Source organism: Uloborus diversus, chromosome 10, assembly GCF_026930045.1.
Source record: "Uloborus diversus isolate 005 chromosome 10, Udiv.v.3.1, whole genome shotgun sequence".
NCBI classification, from domain to species: Eukaryota; Metazoa; Arthropoda; class Arachnida; order Araneae; family Uloboridae; genus Uloborus; species Uloborus diversus.
This window is the reverse complement of record NC_072740.1, coordinates 74,583,682-74,603,511: the sequence shown is the minus strand read 5'-3', so window position 1 is coordinate 74,603,511 and position 19,830 is coordinate 74,583,682. Positions and strand designations below refer to the sequence as shown.

Below are 19,830 nucleotides of genomic sequence, written 5' to 3'. Positions count from 1 at the left end.
AATTACGTTATATTGCATTCATAGTTATACATTCGACTCGATAGATATAGATTTCTTTATTTTTTTCAAATAAAATGACTTGTACATATTTTGTTGAAATATATTACAAAGCTTTAATATTATATTAAACTATTACCTGCGTTTTCCAAGTAATCCATAAAACAGTTTTCGTTTTCCGATTTTCTTTTATTGTGAACTTTTTATTAATAGGAATTATATCACTCATTTTCAAAGCATCAGAACAGAGGAAGCTTATGTGATGGAATTTTTCTATCCATGTATGAAAACTTAGTATGGGAAAACTTTTAGTTTAATGTTAATTTTATAAACTGACAATAATTTTTTTGCCACTTAATGTAAAATTTTTGTTAAATAATTTTTTAATAAATGCTCTATCAATTTCAATTATTTAATTAATTTTAGTTAATTATCATATTTTAATAATTAGTTTTAATTGGATTTATTTTTTAACGTAAATATGAGCTACTAATTTTGCTTTAGCATGCCTCCTCTTTTGAAGTTCGTGAAACCTTGGACCCCCCCCTTAACAAAGTTCTAGCTACGTGCCTGAGGTACGGATGAATAATTATTTGTAAACAGGACATCTTTTAAGCAAAAATAATAAGGCATGGCTGAATAGTTATTTGGTTATGAGTAAACCAACCTATATAAAGCTAGATTTTTATTTATTTTTTTGAGAGTTACAACTCTCTGACGAAGTTAAACAGCGAAAAAAAAATTTTGTACTTTGTGTGCTGCCGAAACAGGAAGAATTTAAGTTTTGTTTTACCCCTACAACAAAACGACTACATTTTTGGGATGGGCAGCACTGTTGATAAAAATTTTGAATGTAGAGCGAATCAAAAGCCCACTCAAAGCTAGGCAACCAATTATAAGTTTAGATACACGTTCATTTGAATTCAAATTTTTTAAGATTGTCAAACCCCCGGTGCGCAATTCGACAACATTAATCTTCCCGCCTACGCGCAATGCATCTTAAACCAATGAGGTTGATCACCTTCGAACACTAAAACGAAATAAAAAAAAATAAATTCCATCAAGGTACGTCCCAACTGCTGTCCTGGCATTGTTCCAACGACAGGTAACGGTTGGCTAAGGTCTGAGCAGCTGATAGCGCCGCAAAAACAGCAGGAAGTATATTTAAATAGGACTTTTTTTTTCGTTATTATCATTTTCTTTCTCCAATTCGTCCCGCACGATAAAGTGGAGTCGGCTTTATTTTTAGACACAACAAAATACTTTGTGTTAAAGTCGCTCTGTTGACATAGTTCCTTAGAACTTGAAACGCTATCCTGCGTGCAGACGAAATGCTTTGGCGACGAATGCTCCCCTTTCACAGTCTAAGGGGTGCGGTTAGAAACATATACACGTGGCCTAAATAACTTTTTTTTTTCCGTGATTTAGAGAACATATTTTGTTAATAAGAGTTTTTTTTTTTTGTCGGGGAATGTATAAATATGTCTTGCCTGTTGATGATTCTTCTGGTTCTTTCTATCACAGAGGTGCCTACAGTGATTATGGCGCATGTTGCGCCATAAAACATTTGGGGGGGGGGGAATTTTTTTATTTACTTAAATTTCTTGATTTATTTTTAATTAAAAGTTTTTATTTTATTTGATTCTGTTTATATATTATTTATTCATTTAGTTTGTGTGCGTGCGTGTCATAAGCGCAGAACAGAACTTTCCTAATGAAATAATAATTAAAAATAAGTAAATAAATAATATTTTTAAAACATAAATTAAAAAAGGGAAAGAGGGTTTTTTTTGGGGGGGGGGGGGGTTCGCCATCGAACTTGAGGGAGGAGGGACTTCTGTTCTATCATATGGCATTATAGACGCCCAACGTCCCAGGAAGATTTGAAAAGTCTTCAAAGCATTTTGTGAATTAAAATAATTCAAGAGATAGGAATAAAATCGGATATACATAATTATTTTAATTCATAGCTGATTGGATTTCAAAAGCATGCATTTTCGGGGGAGAGCCAGCAAACACTCCTACTTATGCGCGAATATTAAACTCAACTCAATCAACAAACAAATCCATAACTATTTTCAAATTTCATGTATCTTTCTCTTCATTATGTTCGGTACCTTTCTTTCTGCAACCTTTCTTTTATAAGGCAAAAAGTTCAATTGAGGAACTAACTGGCTACTGAAAATACTTAACGAGTCCTCAAACGAATCAAAAGTTGAAGGGGTAAATTTAGATAATGGATCCAGAATATCAATAGAATTTTTTTTCCCAATTTTTTATTCTTGTGTGTGTATGTGTGGCACTTGAAACACTTATAACTTTCATTCCAACTCTTGGAACAATACACATTATTCGAAAAATAAAAACATGTTCAGTTTTTTTTTTTTTTTAATTTTTTTTTTCATTGCTCACCCCCCCCCCCCTCCATAATGTATTACTCAATCGCCCCTCCCAATAGGATTGTCTGGATCCGCCACTGACTCAATTGACCGACAATTCGTCCACTGTGGCATTATGATTAAACACAGTCCCTTAAACGAACTGTTGTTCACAACACTGACAAAACAATACATGCTACAGATAGCTACTTTCTTCGAGTACTACACCAGTTATAACAGATGTCTCTGTTTCAAGTTAAACAGAGAAATCTGAGAAAAATAATGTACTCGCGCTTTCTTGGTAGCACAAAAGACGACGGATAAAATGTCAACCGTTGACCTGGATGTCTTCCAAGTAAAATCAGGATCCCTGTTATCAAATGTACTTCCTGCGATTCTTCAGTAACATCGACCTACTGAATCTCTGATAACAGCTGCTGCTGCTGCTGAACCACACTGAACCATCAATGTACCATAGTTTTAGCTCGTGTAATTTTGAAACGTACTGTCTTAGTGAATGCGTTGAGGAAATGTTTGGATAACAAAACCCAAAATATTTATCTTGCAGAATTTCGGATATTTCTCGGCAAAACTCGGTTTTAACTATGAACGTTTGAGTGTCTTTGCTAGGAATTAATTGTACGGGTTAAAATGAACACCTCAAAAAATGAGAAGTAATGTAGGGAATCAATTCCTTGACTCCATTCACGCTTGAGTTTAAAGTTGAATGTATATATGTCGCATTCTTATTTCATTAATTTATTTGTTTTATTACTAACTTCTTTTGGAAATGCAAAAAGGGGGGGGGGAGCTGATCCTGTTTAGAATACAATCAATTTATAAGCTCAGGTATTTTGAAATGGCAAAACATTTTGTAAGGCGATACATTTATCGTAATTTTAGCAAAGGGACAGTTTGGAACGGCGACATTTTGGTGACACAATTTAGACTTTTCTCCGCACACACCCCACCTCTTAGCCGTAGGCCTTAGGTTCCACCGCCCGGGGGGTCCGCGTAGCGGGCCCCCCGCACGGCTGGGTGCGGCGGTCGATAGCGACATTTTTGTCCGAGGACAGTCTTGCTCGGCGACATTTTGACAAAGCCCGGGGTAAATATTTCCTGCTTTCTACACCCCCCCCCCCACACACACACAAAATGAATAGAAATGTACTAAACATTTTTATATCAATTATTAGATAATTGAAAATGTAATCCGAAATCTAAGTGTACCAATGTACCATAAAAGGCAATAATTCAATCTTATATCTTAGTATATGGAAAACAATTTTTTAAACAGAATAATGAAAACATTAAATAAAACTAACGCGGTAAAAGCTTAGTTTATAGCTCCCTCTCATTGCTTTTTATCTTATGCTATGCATAAGTATTTACACGGATATCACAATGTATCACCCTTTCTTTGCGAAAAGATACGATTTGAAAACGTCCTTTGTTCGCAAGGATGTTATCAAAGGACTTCAAAAGCGGAACTTCAGTCACGGAACATGACTTAACAAAATAAAGTAAGAAATTGACGAAAAATCCAAATTAATGAAGCAGAGCAAAGTAACGGATGTGTTTGATGTAACTACCCTCAAACCAGACGTAAATACCCTGAAGATTTGTACGCATTTTGTATTGTGATATTATTTTTTTTATATCTCCCTTAACACTCCGTCGGGCGCAATATGTTGTAGAACATGATCGGGCGCATTGAGCCTGGGAAGCACACTTTGATATACTGATCTTTTCTACGCATGTTCACATTTTCTTACGAAAAAATTGTCAACTACAAACACCAAAGAAGAGAAATAAAAGTTTTCCATGATTTTCGAATGTAACATAAGTTTATTTGAGAAAATGAATATACATTGATTGAAGCTATTGAGGGGGCGTGGCTAACTAAAGAATTCGAGGTGTGCCTAATAGATCAGTTGCGCCCGACGGAGTGTTAAAAAGCATACCGATTAAAATATATTCTGATTTAGAACAGCAAATGTGCTATAGCCGAGACATAAATAGCATGCTGAAATATCCGAGGAGTAAAAGTGTGACATACGAGTGATTTAAAATTTCCGAAAATTGCAAAATTCAAGATTAACCCTAAATTTGTTCTCACAAAAAACGTGTGTCATAAAATACTAATATGTAAGGTTGTAGTAAATATTTCAAGTTCCCACATTTTTAATTTAAAAAATTGACAAGTTTTATAAAACAATTATTAAAATTCATGAGCATATTTAAATGTTAACAAAAATAAGATTAGCGTGTTTTAAACAAAGCAAAATGTTCAGTGCATAAAATCTTTAGCTATAAGTAGAGCTATAGGATGGTCCAAAAGTAACTTCCCTCTGCAGATTTCAGATACTTCAATCAGGTAAGTCGTTGTTTTTCTTTTGGGGAAGGTGGGTTCCGGAGGAGGAAATCCCCCCCCCCCCCCGGAAAGATTATAAATGATGGCCTGACTTCCATCATGAATTTTATACAAATGGAAAGGAAGGAAGAGAAGGAAAAAAAATTTTTGGTCGCTTTGTGAAATTATAATGTACAATTTCTTATTTCAAACGCGTCTAAAATCACTACCAATGCCTCAGCTAAAATGTTTGCACATTATGAGTTTCAAATTGTGTTGTTCCAGAACAATCAAAATTTAAATAAAAAGCTAACGTATAAAATAAATTCGTTGGCTAACTTCGGAAAACTTCGGTTTTCAAAACCAGATGCTAAGAAATAATTTCCACCTCTACCGAGAAGATAACTTGGAGCAGGAAAGGGAACAAGTACGTTGCAGGACAAAGGAACACCTGCTTTTATCTGAAGAGGGGGTTATAAGGGTCACGTGGCATTAGTTGTAAAACGCACCTGCTCTGACCGAAGCGGGTTTTTTTTTTTTTTTTTTTAATCTTTTTGCTTTCAAAAGTTCCGTCAGGAGAAATTGGCGTCATATGTTTGTTCGAATTGTGACATTTATAGACAGTGGCTTGCCTTCTATTTGGACATGGTTGAAGGCCACTTGGGCGAAGAATGAACTATGCATTGTTGAATGGGTCGGACACGTTTTACGTTGTTGACTGCATATGATGCAATAGTTTTATTTTTGACATCACTTCGGAGGGAAAAATGGGAAACAGCAAACATTAGAGCGAACTCCGAGCTTTATTAAGATGAGAGCGTTTGAAAAGAAAACGTTTATAATTTTCTTTATTTTAACCTCAAGAAACTATTTCACATTTTTTTTAACATTTAAACAGCCCACTTTGCTTGCTTTTCAAATACGTTGTTGCATCATGAAGTCTACTTCGAAGAACGTTTAAAAGAGAAAAAAAAATTCTTCCACTGTTTTTTCAGTTTTTAGTTTTGGATTTATGGCTAGAAATCTTAGGAAATAAATTCAATTTCAGAAATTCTTATAGTTGATGAAACTACAATTAGCAAGGTCTGTATATTTTTATTTCACGAACAGTGGAATTCCTAACTACATCAATCAGAGAATTCACAAAAAGAGAGGTTGGGTTTTACTTAGATCCAGGGCTGTGGAGTCGGAGTCGGGTAGATTTTGGGGTAAAGGAGTCGGAGTTGTTCAAAAACATGCCGACTCCGACTCCGAGCTTCTTTTGTTCTATCCTTTTCACTGATTCTCCTTGCATTTTTTAAAAACTGATTACCAATTGGTTCGATTACATGTATAAAAAGATAATAATGAGAAAATAACAGCCATTATGGCAATCAGCTAGCTTGAGTGCTTACCGAACTTTCTGTAGCCGTCCCCTAGTTTGCTTGCTTTTTAACTTAACTAATAGCAACTGTCAGCAAACGATTTTGTTGCCTAACATTTTCAAGTAATCACTTTCAAATAAAAATAGAAATATAGTGTTTTGTTCGATCTCGGTTATAAAATAGTAAAAGAAATGTAAAAAAATTAGTAAGTCGAGGCCCGTAGCTAAGGTTGAAACGTTTAAGGGTGATCGGCAAATTCAAAAAAGTTATGGCGCGAAAGCACGAATCCAAAAGATCCGATGAAATAATCAAATATTTTTTTTTTCTTTATTAAGATTATTTCTATAAGCTTGGTTCTCACTAAAAAGTATGGAACAAAATAAGTGTAAATGATTTCTTGATTACAACACTCAATAATTGCAGTTAATCTTAAAATCTTCATATTAAGGTTAATTTTAAAGCAGCCAATAAAATTTAAATTAAAAATTTAGCGAAGAAGAAATATAGGTACAGCAAAAGCTATTCGTACAAATTTATATAACCCCGCATTTTGTGTAAAATTAGCTCCTGACATATATGTGCCCTATTTTCGCTGAAATTTTATTGATGAAATATAATTTAAAATATATTCGCGAAAATTTTCAGAATTAAAATATTTCTATTTTTTTTTATAAACTCTGAAATTAACTTTTGGTGTCATCTACCAGATGGGTGTCACCCGGAGCAACCACCCCCTCTCAAGAAGTGGATTTAGAAAAAAAGCATTTTTTCTCTCAAGTTACAGCTTTCAAAAATTGAAAGCACACGATTTGATCAATATCAATTTGTTAAACATTAAAGGGGGGCAAATTACAGATAATCCTTTTCAAATTTTTTAAAAGGGATTTTTAAGTTATCTCACTTTTTAACTCGTAACTATTGGAAAATTTGATTTTTAAATTGAATTTCTAACGTTGTATGCGTCTTGGGTTTACAATAAAAAACAAAATGCGAAATTTTCATAAAAAGGAATTAATATTTGAATCTCTGTTTAGAGGTTTCAACCCTTCCCCTGAAGGGAGAGAGGGAGTTGAAAAAATACAATTAAAAAAAATAATAAAAGAAATCCGGAGTCGGAGTTGGAGTCGGGCATTTCAAAATCCAGGAGTCGGAGTCGGGGTCGGAGTCGGCCATTTTCCTTCCGACTCCGCAGCCCTGCTTAGATCTTCCAAAATTATTCAGCCGGTTAATTGTCTGCATGAGCATTTTGATTGATAAACCAACCCTTACATGTCATGTAAAAGTTTTCTTATCAATCAAAATGCTGCCTTCTAAACATTAGAATAGATTTCTAAACATTAGGTCCCACCCAAAAAACTGGACCTTAATTCAAACCAAAAAACGGGACCTTTTGCGGTTTGCCCGTCAGACCATTTGGATATTGATCTTTTGGACATAGATCATCTCATCTGTTCGTGGACTTTTTGGATGCGGACCCTACGTCTACATCCCATACTTTTTGTGTAGACATTGTAGTGCTGCCAAAAAATGCTGCAGTGCTTTGGATAAACCATGGACCCAAAAACAGTTAAGACCGTTTTCGCTTTCTAAGTCGAAAAAAGAAAAAAAAAAACATAGTTAAAAATTAATATCTAAGTAAAATAAAACTTAGTTGATTGTAAATTTTTAAAAAATAGGAATTTATTCAGAAAAAAGAAAATTGAGACTTTCTTTTTCATCTTCTTTCAAACTAAATTCTATTCACATGATACAGAATACTACTAAAATTAAGTGAAATAGTACACCAGCTTTACGCAATATAGAATATGAAGGCCGTTTTTTTTTTTTTTTTTTATGTATACAAATAAAATATAATTCCTGAAGAGTTAGAAAAGGAAATTACAGAAGATAAATGTAAAAATTTGCATTGCTCAGTGAATCATGAATCTTGTAAAAAGTATCACTATTCATAGGATGCCTTTTACACAAAGCTTTCTGTTAAAGGTATGAATTTCTACTTTCTATGAGTTAGATCTCATTGAAAATACACACAGAAAATAATCTAGTTTACATTTTTCCGCAAATGCGCATGTTTCACAGTTTGAGAGAGAGTCATCTCTAAAACTTATTCAAAGAATAATATAATATGATCCTCTATTCAATTTCAAATTGCGCATCTACATAAATTCTTCAACGATCAAGCACAAATGAAAGCTATCGTTGAGCACTTGGAATTTGCGGTTCGTCGAGTTTTCGGATGAGGTCTGAAAAAAGAAAAGGAGTCGGACGTAAATCGTCGTTTATACGGCCGAAACACAATTCTCACAAAACTGAATTTAAAATGCTTACATTATAATAAGAGGTAACGGACAATGACTTTTGGGTGGCGCTGGTTTAAAACATTTTTTTTTTCTCCCTACTGTCGGTATTTATTTTGACATTTTAGAATGAACGAAATGTCGGGTAATACAATTTTGAGTAATTGTGTTGAGATTCATGGAAGTTATGTTAAGCTGAACTTGAACTAGGCTACTCCAGCTTTTCATTATTTTTTCTTGAGATTCTTCATGGAATTTTTCTCAATGCAGGGAAAAGTTTAATGGCTAGAATTTAATACAGCAAAATTCGTCAAGGCGAATTTGAATTTGTACGATTTTCTTTATTAACAGAAACATATTTTTTCCTTTTGGTAATTTTTTACATAGAAGCCACAGTAAGACAACAAGCGACTAAAAGTTTCAGGGCATTGGCTTTCGCCTTTCTGATGAAACTAACGAAACATGAGAGTTGAAGTAGAAATTATTATTTATATTAATATCTCAGAGTAGTACTGAATCGACTGCATTAAAGCAAATTTTTGCGCCTCCAAAGGGACCGCAACTATTGTTTTAGCAAGAGTTAGATGGAGAAAACGTATTAAAGAAAAAAGTATAAACGGTGCTTCATTGTATAAAAAAACATATATATATATATGTGTGTGTGAGTAAAATTCACATTCTAGATAAAAAAATTGCATAGCTCAGAAGGAAAGACAACGTAATCTCGTAAAATTTTATGAAATTTCTAAAATCTAGCGAAACATTTGGAGTTCATCATCCGGAAAGAATAAGCGAGAAAAGGTTATTAAGAAACTAAAAAAGAAACGGAAATACATCGCAATTAAGTATCTTTCCATGGGTATGAACAAGCTAGTAAACAGCGTACATCGAAGCAAAACAAACGGTTAAATGACAGAAAAATAAACTTAAGATACTTTTCCCATCCTCATTAATTTTGTTTTTTGTTGAACCAGAAATAAAACGATGCAAGTTTTGGCAAGTAATTAAACGCATTGAAACAACGAAATTTTATTATCTAATAACCTTAAATATCCTGTCAGCAATAACTGTCGGTTTTTTTCTTCTTTTTTGTTTTGTAAGTAAAATAGCCTTTAGATATAATATTGGGTCATTCCATGTCCAATAAACTAAAAAAACTTCTCTATCTGACTTTCTCAGAATTTCAGATATCTTACTCTTTGACATCTCAAATTTTATACATCTATTATTCATAATTGAAGAAAAATTAATTTTTGAAATTCATTAAAAAACACCCTTGTTATTTTCTGCCCCATCCCCCCTCGTTAGTGCTTCAAAATATTTTAGCTTTAGTTCCATGGGAGTTAGAGTTACAGAATAGCTCATTTTAATCAGAATTACATAAATTTGATAGGTAATGTGAATATATTTTAAGAAAAATATTATTTTCATAAAATTTAAACATTCAAAAAAATGTATGATGGTGTCCTTTAAAAATTTTGAAAATATATATAGGATTTTTAATGTATTTAATTAATTCCAAAATTCCACGGAATCACTGCACACAGCCATACTCTACCACTAAGTTGTGTTTCCCAAAGGATTAACACAAGACAGCGTATTGTTTGAGCCGTCCATACATTTGGAGGGAAAAAAAGTAGTTTTCTACGAAATTGGCGGGTTTCGAAATTTTAATAAAGAACACCCTTTTAAAGCGAAACAACATTTTGCACAACCAATTACCGAGACAACAGTATGACTTATTAACTTCCCCTTTGTAATTTATACTGTAAATCGTTGAAAAGCGCCATAATATAATTCTACGTACCATTTTTTCTTCTGCACCGCCTATAAAATTGTTCGAAACAGATGACAAACTCATTTGTACCTCTTTTCAGAAAAAATAATAAAACAAATATAAAAGGAAGATGTACAAATAATTAACAAAAAGGTTTCATAGAAATGTCGAATGCCGGCTCGTTCAATATTAATATTTAATTTCTCTAAAGTAATACCATACGAATAAAATTACTATAAAGTTTAATTTCTAGAATATTGAAAATGAAAAAAAAAATAAAGAAATTTGGGAACATACAGTTATAACTGGAAATTAAGAAAAGAATCGAGTATAAATATTTTTAATTTGTAAGGAAAATTACTTGACATCGAATAGAAAAGCTTCGTTTGTCAGTTTAATTAAGATTCATCTTAATTAAAAAGATCGATAAAATCTCATTCTGCATACATACTGCCCCAGCGAACCTATAACCTAATCCCGAGAAATCGATATGAAGCTGTTTCCGTGCCTCCGAAAACTCAAATAAAATACAAAAAACAACTCGCATTAGACGGAAGAAAAATCACGTCAAAGATTCCACATTTCTCCCTTGAAATAACAGAAAAAAAACCAAAATCAATATCTCTTCGCTTATGGTATTTTCCCAAAGCGCGCGAAAAGCTCGCCAAAACTGGCAATCGCGTCGGCTCCGAAACAATAGCTTGAAGCAACGGTAGAAAAGTAACTGCGCCAGCTTTCAGGACACGTGGCAATTGAAGGTGACCTTGAACGCCGCAGGGCCCTTGAACCGAGCAACAGCTGGGTTCGCTTTTCTCCGTGGACGAATCTCAATTCCCAAAGCGCGCGCTTTTCGATCACAGCGCCAACTCTAAATAAAGATTTATTCTGCATTAATCGTATTTGAAATATTAACGTCCTTCAATTAAAACATAACTGCATCCTCCAAAACAATGTATAAAGAAAAAAAAATGCAAGCACAATTTTTATACAAAATTTTAATATAATGAAAAATAAAGAAAAATCAATAAGTAATCAAAGCACAGAAAGTTAATTTCATCAAAAGACTAGATGTCTTTCGTGACAAAAATCTATCTGAGCTGAAGAGAAATGGCTCGCATTTAATTTATTGCTATGCGGTGGCATCCTATTTTTCTTACTTTTCTACCATTTTTCTTATTCATTTAGTGATGGAATTGCATCAAAGCACCCAGAGAAATCAATACAAAATGTAACTTTGATCGATTCCCTTAACATAGAGAAAGTTAATGATAAGACATAAATAGATCTTGGGGTTTTTTTTTTTTTTTTTTTGAGCAAATGTTTTTGAAACAAAATAATTTTCAGCAATACGCAGACATACCTTAAACTCGTTTTTCATAGAACACTTCAAAACAAAATGAAGTGATAGAATCTTTGATAAGACATTTGTCAGTGTGCACTGAGCTCTTATTTTTCAAATTGTTTTGATTTCTGCAAGTGAAAATCGGGGCTGTTTGAGTACACATGCTCTAACCGCAGTTATTTAACCCATATTGAAATATAACAGCTCAATACTTACATTTACTTCGAGCAAATGGTTTTAACCAGGGCTGCGGTGTCGAACTGATTTTAGGGTAAAGGAGTCCCAGTCTGGAGTCAAAAAATTTAGAACTCCAAGAGTTGGAGTTCGGCAATTTCCTTCTTAGTCCGCTACTATGCCAGTGTCACGGAGTTGGAGGAGGCTTTAAAATTTTCCTAGTCGGATTCTGTCATTTTCCCTCCTACTCCGCAGCTCTGTGTGAGAATCATGTTTAAAGTGGACTGAAAATCACGATACAAGTTGTATTCGACAAAGTGCTCCGTTCACTTGTATGAATTACACAACTCAACGGGCACAACTTAGTGTTTCAGATAAAATCGAAAGTTTTGTGAATTTACAATTTCGTTTATTTATCAGCTTACGCTGTTAAAAGTTACAACCAGGGTTTGAAAATATCATATTTTCGAAAATATCCGATGTTTTTATATATATCGGATATTTTTATACATATCCGATATTTTCAATCAGCACAAACTAAAGTCTTCAAAATAGTAAATGCACACACATACTCAAATCACTCTTTATTTTCTTAATTCTAAGTCCACATATTGTAATAATAATAATTTAAGGTCTCTTTCATTATTTATATCTAATATTTCATTTTACATTTTTATCAATTTTAATGGAGTTAATTTAGCATTAGCTGTTTTACTCATTTTTTCTTCTGTTAGCTACTTTTGTAGTTAGGTGGTTCAGAAATAAAAAATATGCATTAGTCAGTGCATCATCATTAGACGTTTTCTTTTTTTCTAATCAATGTTTAATATTTAATTAAGCACTTTTAATATGAATTAAAGTTGTTACATTGCTAATAATTTTGTGAATATAAAATAAAAAATTAATTGTATTAATGCATCGTAAAAATATAGTATATAACTTTTTGGTTATTTTTAATTGCAAATAACAATTTTACTATGATTAATGTAATTTTTATATTGAAAATAGCACAGTTGAAAAAATAAGTATCAAAAACATCAAAAAATCATGATATTTTCAAAATAAATATCGGATATATATCGTGATATATATCGGCGAACCCTGGTTGCAACATTGTTGTCTAATTTAGAAAAAACTGCAGTCCTAGAATCTGTAACAAATATTGCTCGTCTGGATATAGGTACTAATAAAACTTCTTATTTTGTTCAAAGTTTATAGACAACTTGGCGATGAAATAGGAGAAAACATGTGGTCAGACATAAGGTCAATATGATATTGTAATTCATGTTATGCAAATAGCAATTTACAAAATGAGCAAACCAGCCTGAGACAAAAGACAATCATCAATATCCGGACCTTTGCCCGACCTGCTCAGAAAGTGGGACCTTATGCCCCACCTGTCCAAAAAAAAAATATTTTTTGACCATTCAAATGAACTAAAACTATATCCCTCTCCGCTCCGAAAAATGTTTCTGGGAACGCCACTGCGTCGGACAATTTGATGCCGGATTTTTTCCCACCGGACCTTCTGCCCAACATATTTTGCTCATCAACCCGATCTTTGTTCACGGATCACGTCCGTGGACCTTTTGGTTTTGGACTTCATGTCCAGGTCCCAGAAAATATACGGATGATTTAGTTTGGATCGTGAGAAAATCTACAGCATCAAAATTTCTTTTATGAGCATTGAATAGGAAAATAATGAGAAGAAAACAAACGTTACTTATTTAAGTACATAGTTAAGAATTTTATTTAATAAATTGTTGTATAAGAATTCCTTGTTAGGGAAAAGACTGAAGTCGAAGAAAGCTTCAATAACGTAAAATAAATAAAGAATATTAAAAGAAATACTTGACTGAGCAAAAGTGGAAACACGTCATTGAATGCAATTACTTAATAGCTCGGCAGACAAACAGCTGATTTTCCATTCAGGAAAAAATGACGGAGAACGGAAATTCGTCGCCATTTCTCCACTTCATTATTTTTTTTTTTTTTTTTTTTTTTTTTGACGCCCCGATAGAAAGTCAAAGCCCTGCGACGGGCCAAAAATTTTTGCTATTCACCAAATTTTGCCTGATAATTCGGAAAAATTTGGCGACAGTATAGCAATAATTTTTTTATCGTTTTATTATGATATCTACTGTCACTTCTCGGTTTGTATGCATGCAAGTATTTTTTTGATTATTTTTTTCACCTTTCGGTATAATTCGGAGTTTTATTCAGTAAATTGAGAATTTCTCCCCTCCCAAAAATTTATTTTCGAACTGAACTGAAGGAAGAGGAACTTTTGTTCCCCTTCTTTCGCAAGACGATAAAGTTTGACCACGGAGAGATGGGGGATGACTTCGAATGCAAAAACATCACTTGTAATAGGTTTGTTATTATTTTGTAGATAGATTCGCAAGAACGTGCCTCTTACTACTCGGCACTTTCGGACTGATTCTACCAATTGCAAATGATACAAGTAACTTTCCACTTTAAGATCATACGCCATCTCTCCATGGTCAAGCTTTACTTCCAACATTATCGGTTCGAGCAATTCATTTAGGTAATCCCTCGAAAAGCTGGTCAGGACGCCATGAACTGTGGATAGTAGGAGTTACAAAATAGCTACACAGAATTAATGCCTCGCTTCATTGTTAAAAAAATGACAATAATAAAAAACATGTTAGCATTTACAAAATTTTTGAGATTGAAACTAGCATGAATATCTGTCAAATAACGAAATAATGTCTTTAATAATGCTAAATGTTAACAGTTCTAAAACTTGACCTTTTTTGGAGGGGGGGGAATTCAAAAATTGATTTTAGTATCGAGGCCTCGCAAACGCTAGCGGATGCGCGGAAATGTATTTCACGAAATTTCAGTCACATTACTGAAGGACATTAATCACCCGGATGACAAACAGCTGATTTATTCATTCAGGAAAAGCTCGCAGACAGGGCAAATTTGTCGCAATTTTCCCTCATTTCTTTCAGTCGGTATTTTAATTTTATTGTTCAAACAATCACTCTGCCTTCAACTCGGTCAGTAGTTAGCGCCGTTCGGTATGCACGCAACACATACACAACACTCTTTTTCTATCAAAGAAGAAAATGGACGAATCGCGATAATATATACCCTTGAATTCGAAACCAGTGAGATTTGTGAGTTAAAGGTATTTTTCCCTCTGCCCTCCTCCTCCAATATTATTCCTATTGTAGACCAAAGTGACTAAGTGACTTTATTCAAATATACTGAGTTTTTTTTTTTTTTTTTTTTAAGTTTTAAGCAGTATTGCTAACCCCAACTGCTCCGCAAATATAGCGGAACTCCGCAGTTCTGCAAAGAAATAATTTTACTCCACAAAAGTTGAAGCGTTTATACATTTAAATTAACTTATATTTAAGGTTTTTCAATTACAACTTTTGAGAATCAAAAGAAGTATTAACATTAATCGATAGTGATGTGAGCTCCAACCTGAATTATCTGTATGCTTCAAAAACAACTTTTAGACTTTTATATTACTAGCACTTCAGTACGAAGTTTGAAGTGAAAGTCTATTGAACAATTTCTTATGTTGATTTTTAAGGAGCTATTCCAACGAAAAACTCTTACTTAATTTGAAACCTCATACCAAAAACACGAACGAATTACGGTTTGTACAGAATCGCAAGAAGTCAATGATTTCCCTCATATGCCTAAAAAATTCTTTAAAAAGGAAACTGGGGAGAGTATATACACATAAGACATCTGCCAAGTGTTCCTGCAACATTAAATTCAAATCACCACTACTGTTTGCTTACATTTTAGTTCAAACGGTTGATCGCCAAAAAACGATAAGAATCATCATCATCAGCAGCAACACAAATCTAATTTCGTCAACAAGTCTGGAGCCAAAGATGTTAGTCGGTTAATTTCCCGGATGAAACGTACCTGAAAGAAATTAAGCCACGTGTAACACGTGAAGCCCAGGTAGCAGTATTTGGACAAAGTTAATGCTGTTTAAATCTAAAAGTAGTATCAGACCTCAAACTTTGGAACCTCTTTCCTGTCCCCGAATCTGCTAGTTGGTATCGTCACTTAACGCTGTTGAACCGCAATAATGGCTCAAATATGAGCTAATATACCAACTTAACAACAAAAGTTTTATTACCACGAAACAAAATGTTACTTTTGGTCTATAGCAGGGGTTAACTGGTGCTCGAGCGCCATTCTGGTGCTACTTTTCTATAAAAAAAACTTTCTATTGAGGATTCAATTATATTTTTTATTGACGTTCTTAGAGGTGCCCACGGGTCATGGCATAAACTTGAATTTTTAGGCGAGTTGCTTTCAGGTTTTTTTTTTTTTTTCTAGGAGGAGGCTCTACGAAAAAAAATTACGAATTCACTGCTGATCTACAGTAACCGTTTCTACGCCGTGCCTATATCAGCGTTACAGATGATCTAGTAACTTGACTTTTCACGTTGGACACGTATGTAATGCAACTCTAAACTGAATAAACTATCAAGAGGTTCTGTACGTATTACAGAACATCTGATTAGCAAGGTTCCTCTGTATCCTAACTTTTAGAATATTTCCTGGTTTCCTGCAGGAAATGTTTTTTTTTAATCAAAGGAGGTCCTATTCGCATTGTAACGTACGGTAAGCTCTGATTTAGAATATTGAAGCTTGCGGGGTTTGAAAACTGCTTATCTTTTAACCAGTAACTATTTTTTTGTTGCTAATATTAATTATTATACACAATTAATATTAGAGGACTTATGTGTTCCATAACGGTCCATAAAGAGTTAATAAATTTTCCAGGACCATAAGTGACAATTATGAAAAAGAAATTAAATCTCTAAGTGAAGATAAAGAAAGAGATAATCTAAATGCATTTATTAGTTCAAAGTATCTCTTTAGAAAAGAGATAAGAGAGTAAAAAGTTGAAAACAGCAAGTAGACGAAGTGTATATTTATAAAAAAAAAATCTGTTTCCAGATAATTTAAATCTTAAAAGTTGCGTGCTTGATAAAAGATAATGTAATAACAAGGATGGCCATGGATTTTATTGTCCTCAATTTCCTTTGGAACTTGGCAAGAGAAAAATGAATGCGACAGGAAATATTCATAAACGTCACTTGAAAGACTCAATTGCAGCTCAAATTTCTGACACAAAGGAAAAAATTACGTGCACTTTTAGTTAGAAAGTATGATAAAATTTCTAAGTCAAAACACATTTAGTGTATCAGTCATCTTAAACGCGAATTTGAGTTCATAATTAACAAAATACAAAATAGAATTATAAGATACAAAATATTCTGCTGTCAATTAACTGCATATCGACAATACTAAAAAAAGGATACTATAAAAAAATAAATAAAACTTTTAAACTGTGTGATATCGAGAATGATTAAATTAAGTCGATAAAGAAAAATTTTGATTAACAGGTTAACTAAGGTGGCATTAATATTTCTTCCAGTTTTTTACTTGTAACACATCTTCATATATACAATGGCGAATTCACTGATCGAATAACACTCCTGACGTCACTAACAATGAAACTTGTGCCACAATAATATTTTTTTTTAGTTATGTTTGACATGCAGGGAAATGCTGTATTTTGACAAGGCTGAACTAGATCCAGTAACTTAACTGTTTTACTGATAGGACTGTCATTTTAGGATAATAAAGAAACGAAAACGTGGTCAACATGAACGCTATATACTGGAGTTTAGGGTTAATCCATTGGAGTTTGGGTTAAAATGTCAAGTATCAAAGTATCACCAAACAGGCAATTGCTTCGAAATGAAGAAGAAATTTTCCATCGTAATACCATGACGGGCAATTTTCTAGTACAGAAATAAAAATAATTTTTAAAATTGTTACATTTTTAGAGAACGGTTGAAGCTGCCATTTGTGTCATTTTGCTTGAATATTCATAAAATTTTAATATGTATTTGTTCAATACAATAATAAAAGATGAGCACTTAAATCGGGTTTTTTATTGCTATGACAGCTATATTTCTATTCATTTATTTTATTTATTTTAGTAAATTAAAATGTAAAATAATGGAACAAGTACAATTGAGAAAAAATTCCACCCTGAATTTTAATTTGAATATCGCCTTTATCAATCATGTTCCAGCTATCCTGCCATGCTGAAGACATAACAGATCCTGAGCATGCACATAAGACGTCAAGCTCAAGTTTGGCTGAACCGTTAAAATCAAGAATCGCGTTCTTTCAATCTGAACCTGTATAATAACTGTGGACTCATGTAACTCTGAATAAATGACAAATAGAAAACAAGATTAGTTCAAGTTTGTTTTTAAAAATACCGTAACGCTTTAATCCGATCCCTTTTTACACGATCAAACCAAATTCAAACACTGCACGACAAAGAAATTTCACCTGTTGGCCTCCTAGCAGTCGATCGACGAGCCATAAAACCTGTACGCGCTCATAAATACAAATCCCAACATTCCATTTTCCATCCCCTTTATACAGATGGCTTGCAGAGAGAAGAAAGAAAAAAAATCCTAACTATACAACCCCCTCCTATCCCCATTCAATGACTAACCCAGACAACTAGACATCCATTCACAACAGCATTCCAACCCCCTAAAGACCCCCCTGTGTGTCGGCAAGCTTGAACCTGTTGAACTACCTCTCCTGAGAAAGTAACGTCGTAACGTACTCCCAGAGGCCAAACCAGTGGGCCAAACAGGTATGGAGCATCAATAAGGTTCTGATAGGGAAAATCGAGTTTGGATGCCTTGATGGCCTTGCTGTATCTAGTGGGAAAATCAGTTGCTTCAGCAAATTTATTGCTGGAGTTAATTTATTAAAAACTCAATCCCACGTTTAGAATTTATCCTTACTAAAATAATTTAAAATTTAGTTTTAGATAAAGATAAATTTCAGAATAATCGAACGCTTATTTTTTTTTTTTCTATCTTAATTCATTCTTACGAGGAAGAACATACTTTTACAAAACGAATAGGGGCTAAAAACTAAAAATCTAAATGACAGGGATTAAGGTATCCGACTACGTTGAAAAGGCGATTTTCGACCAAAATTCACTTTTTCTCAAAATAGTTTTATTCGACAACCCCATTCTCTAAGATTATGAAACATTTTGGTTTTATAATCTACGCGAATTAGAACTCACGTTATAAGCATTTAAATACTAAGCATCTGCAGTATAACGCGTGTTAAGTCTCATCTTTACTTACGTTTTTTGAAGAATGCAATTATTTCTCGATACTGGCTACGGAAAACATGATTTTGCACATTCTATTCAGTATTCAAGCATGAAATTTGGCATGCCTGTCGTGTAAGTACTTGTGAGTGGAATAGACCATAGATTATGTAAATGATGAAATATTTTTTGATTTATAGCTTTTTTACCGAAAAAAGGTGACAAATTTTTGAGAAATTTCTGGATAAAGTCACGTAATTTGTCATAAACCTTAAAATTCTTGAAATATTTCTTAACCTGCGGTCTGTTTCATGTGTAATATTTATACATGTGAAAAAATCTAAGCAAATTGTTTATAGCTAGTTAATTTTTATTAATACAGTGTTTCTCCTGACTGGTAATTTTCAGTCATTTTTGCCAAAAAATCACCCATTTAAAAAAAGTTATTGATATTATGGTTTATTTTTAAGCAAAATACATGTTTAAAGATCATTCTGCTTCTAAAAAACCATTAATATTATTTCATAATAGTGTTTAAAAAAAAAACTGCTCCGAACCTAGTCGGATACCTTAAGCTCCCTTCCTCCCCCTCAAACTTCATGCGTGAAGAGGGATCACAACTTTTTGAGCAGAGTAACACATAGCAACATCATTTGAATAGTAACTATTCTTTAAAAAGGTTTGCTTTCGATGTTCTTTTCCCACAACGTATAATTCTTAACAATCGTTTAATTTTTATTCCAGTAAAATTACAAATTATTCTAAATTTTAATAAACTATTTTTCAAATCTAACAGATTAAAATTCCTTTTTTTAATAGAGTGATGAGTAGTAGAGAGAAATAGAATCAATGAACTATAATAGTATTAATAAATTAGCATTCACACAATACATTATGTTTCGCACACAAAATTTAAAAATGTTATGTTAAAATAAATTTTAAAAATTATCCGTACTTAGACATAAAGCTAAAAAATATTC

General features: G+C 33.1%; 1 protein-coding gene across 1 annotated transcript in view; it reads right to left on the bottom strand.

Moving 5' to 3' along the window:
• Nucleotides 1-19,830, bottom strand: part of LOC129231339 (transcription factor AP-4-like) — a 61,898-nt gene that overhangs the window by 22,203 nt on the left and 19,865 nt on the right. The gene's annotated exons all lie outside the window — the stretch shown is intronic.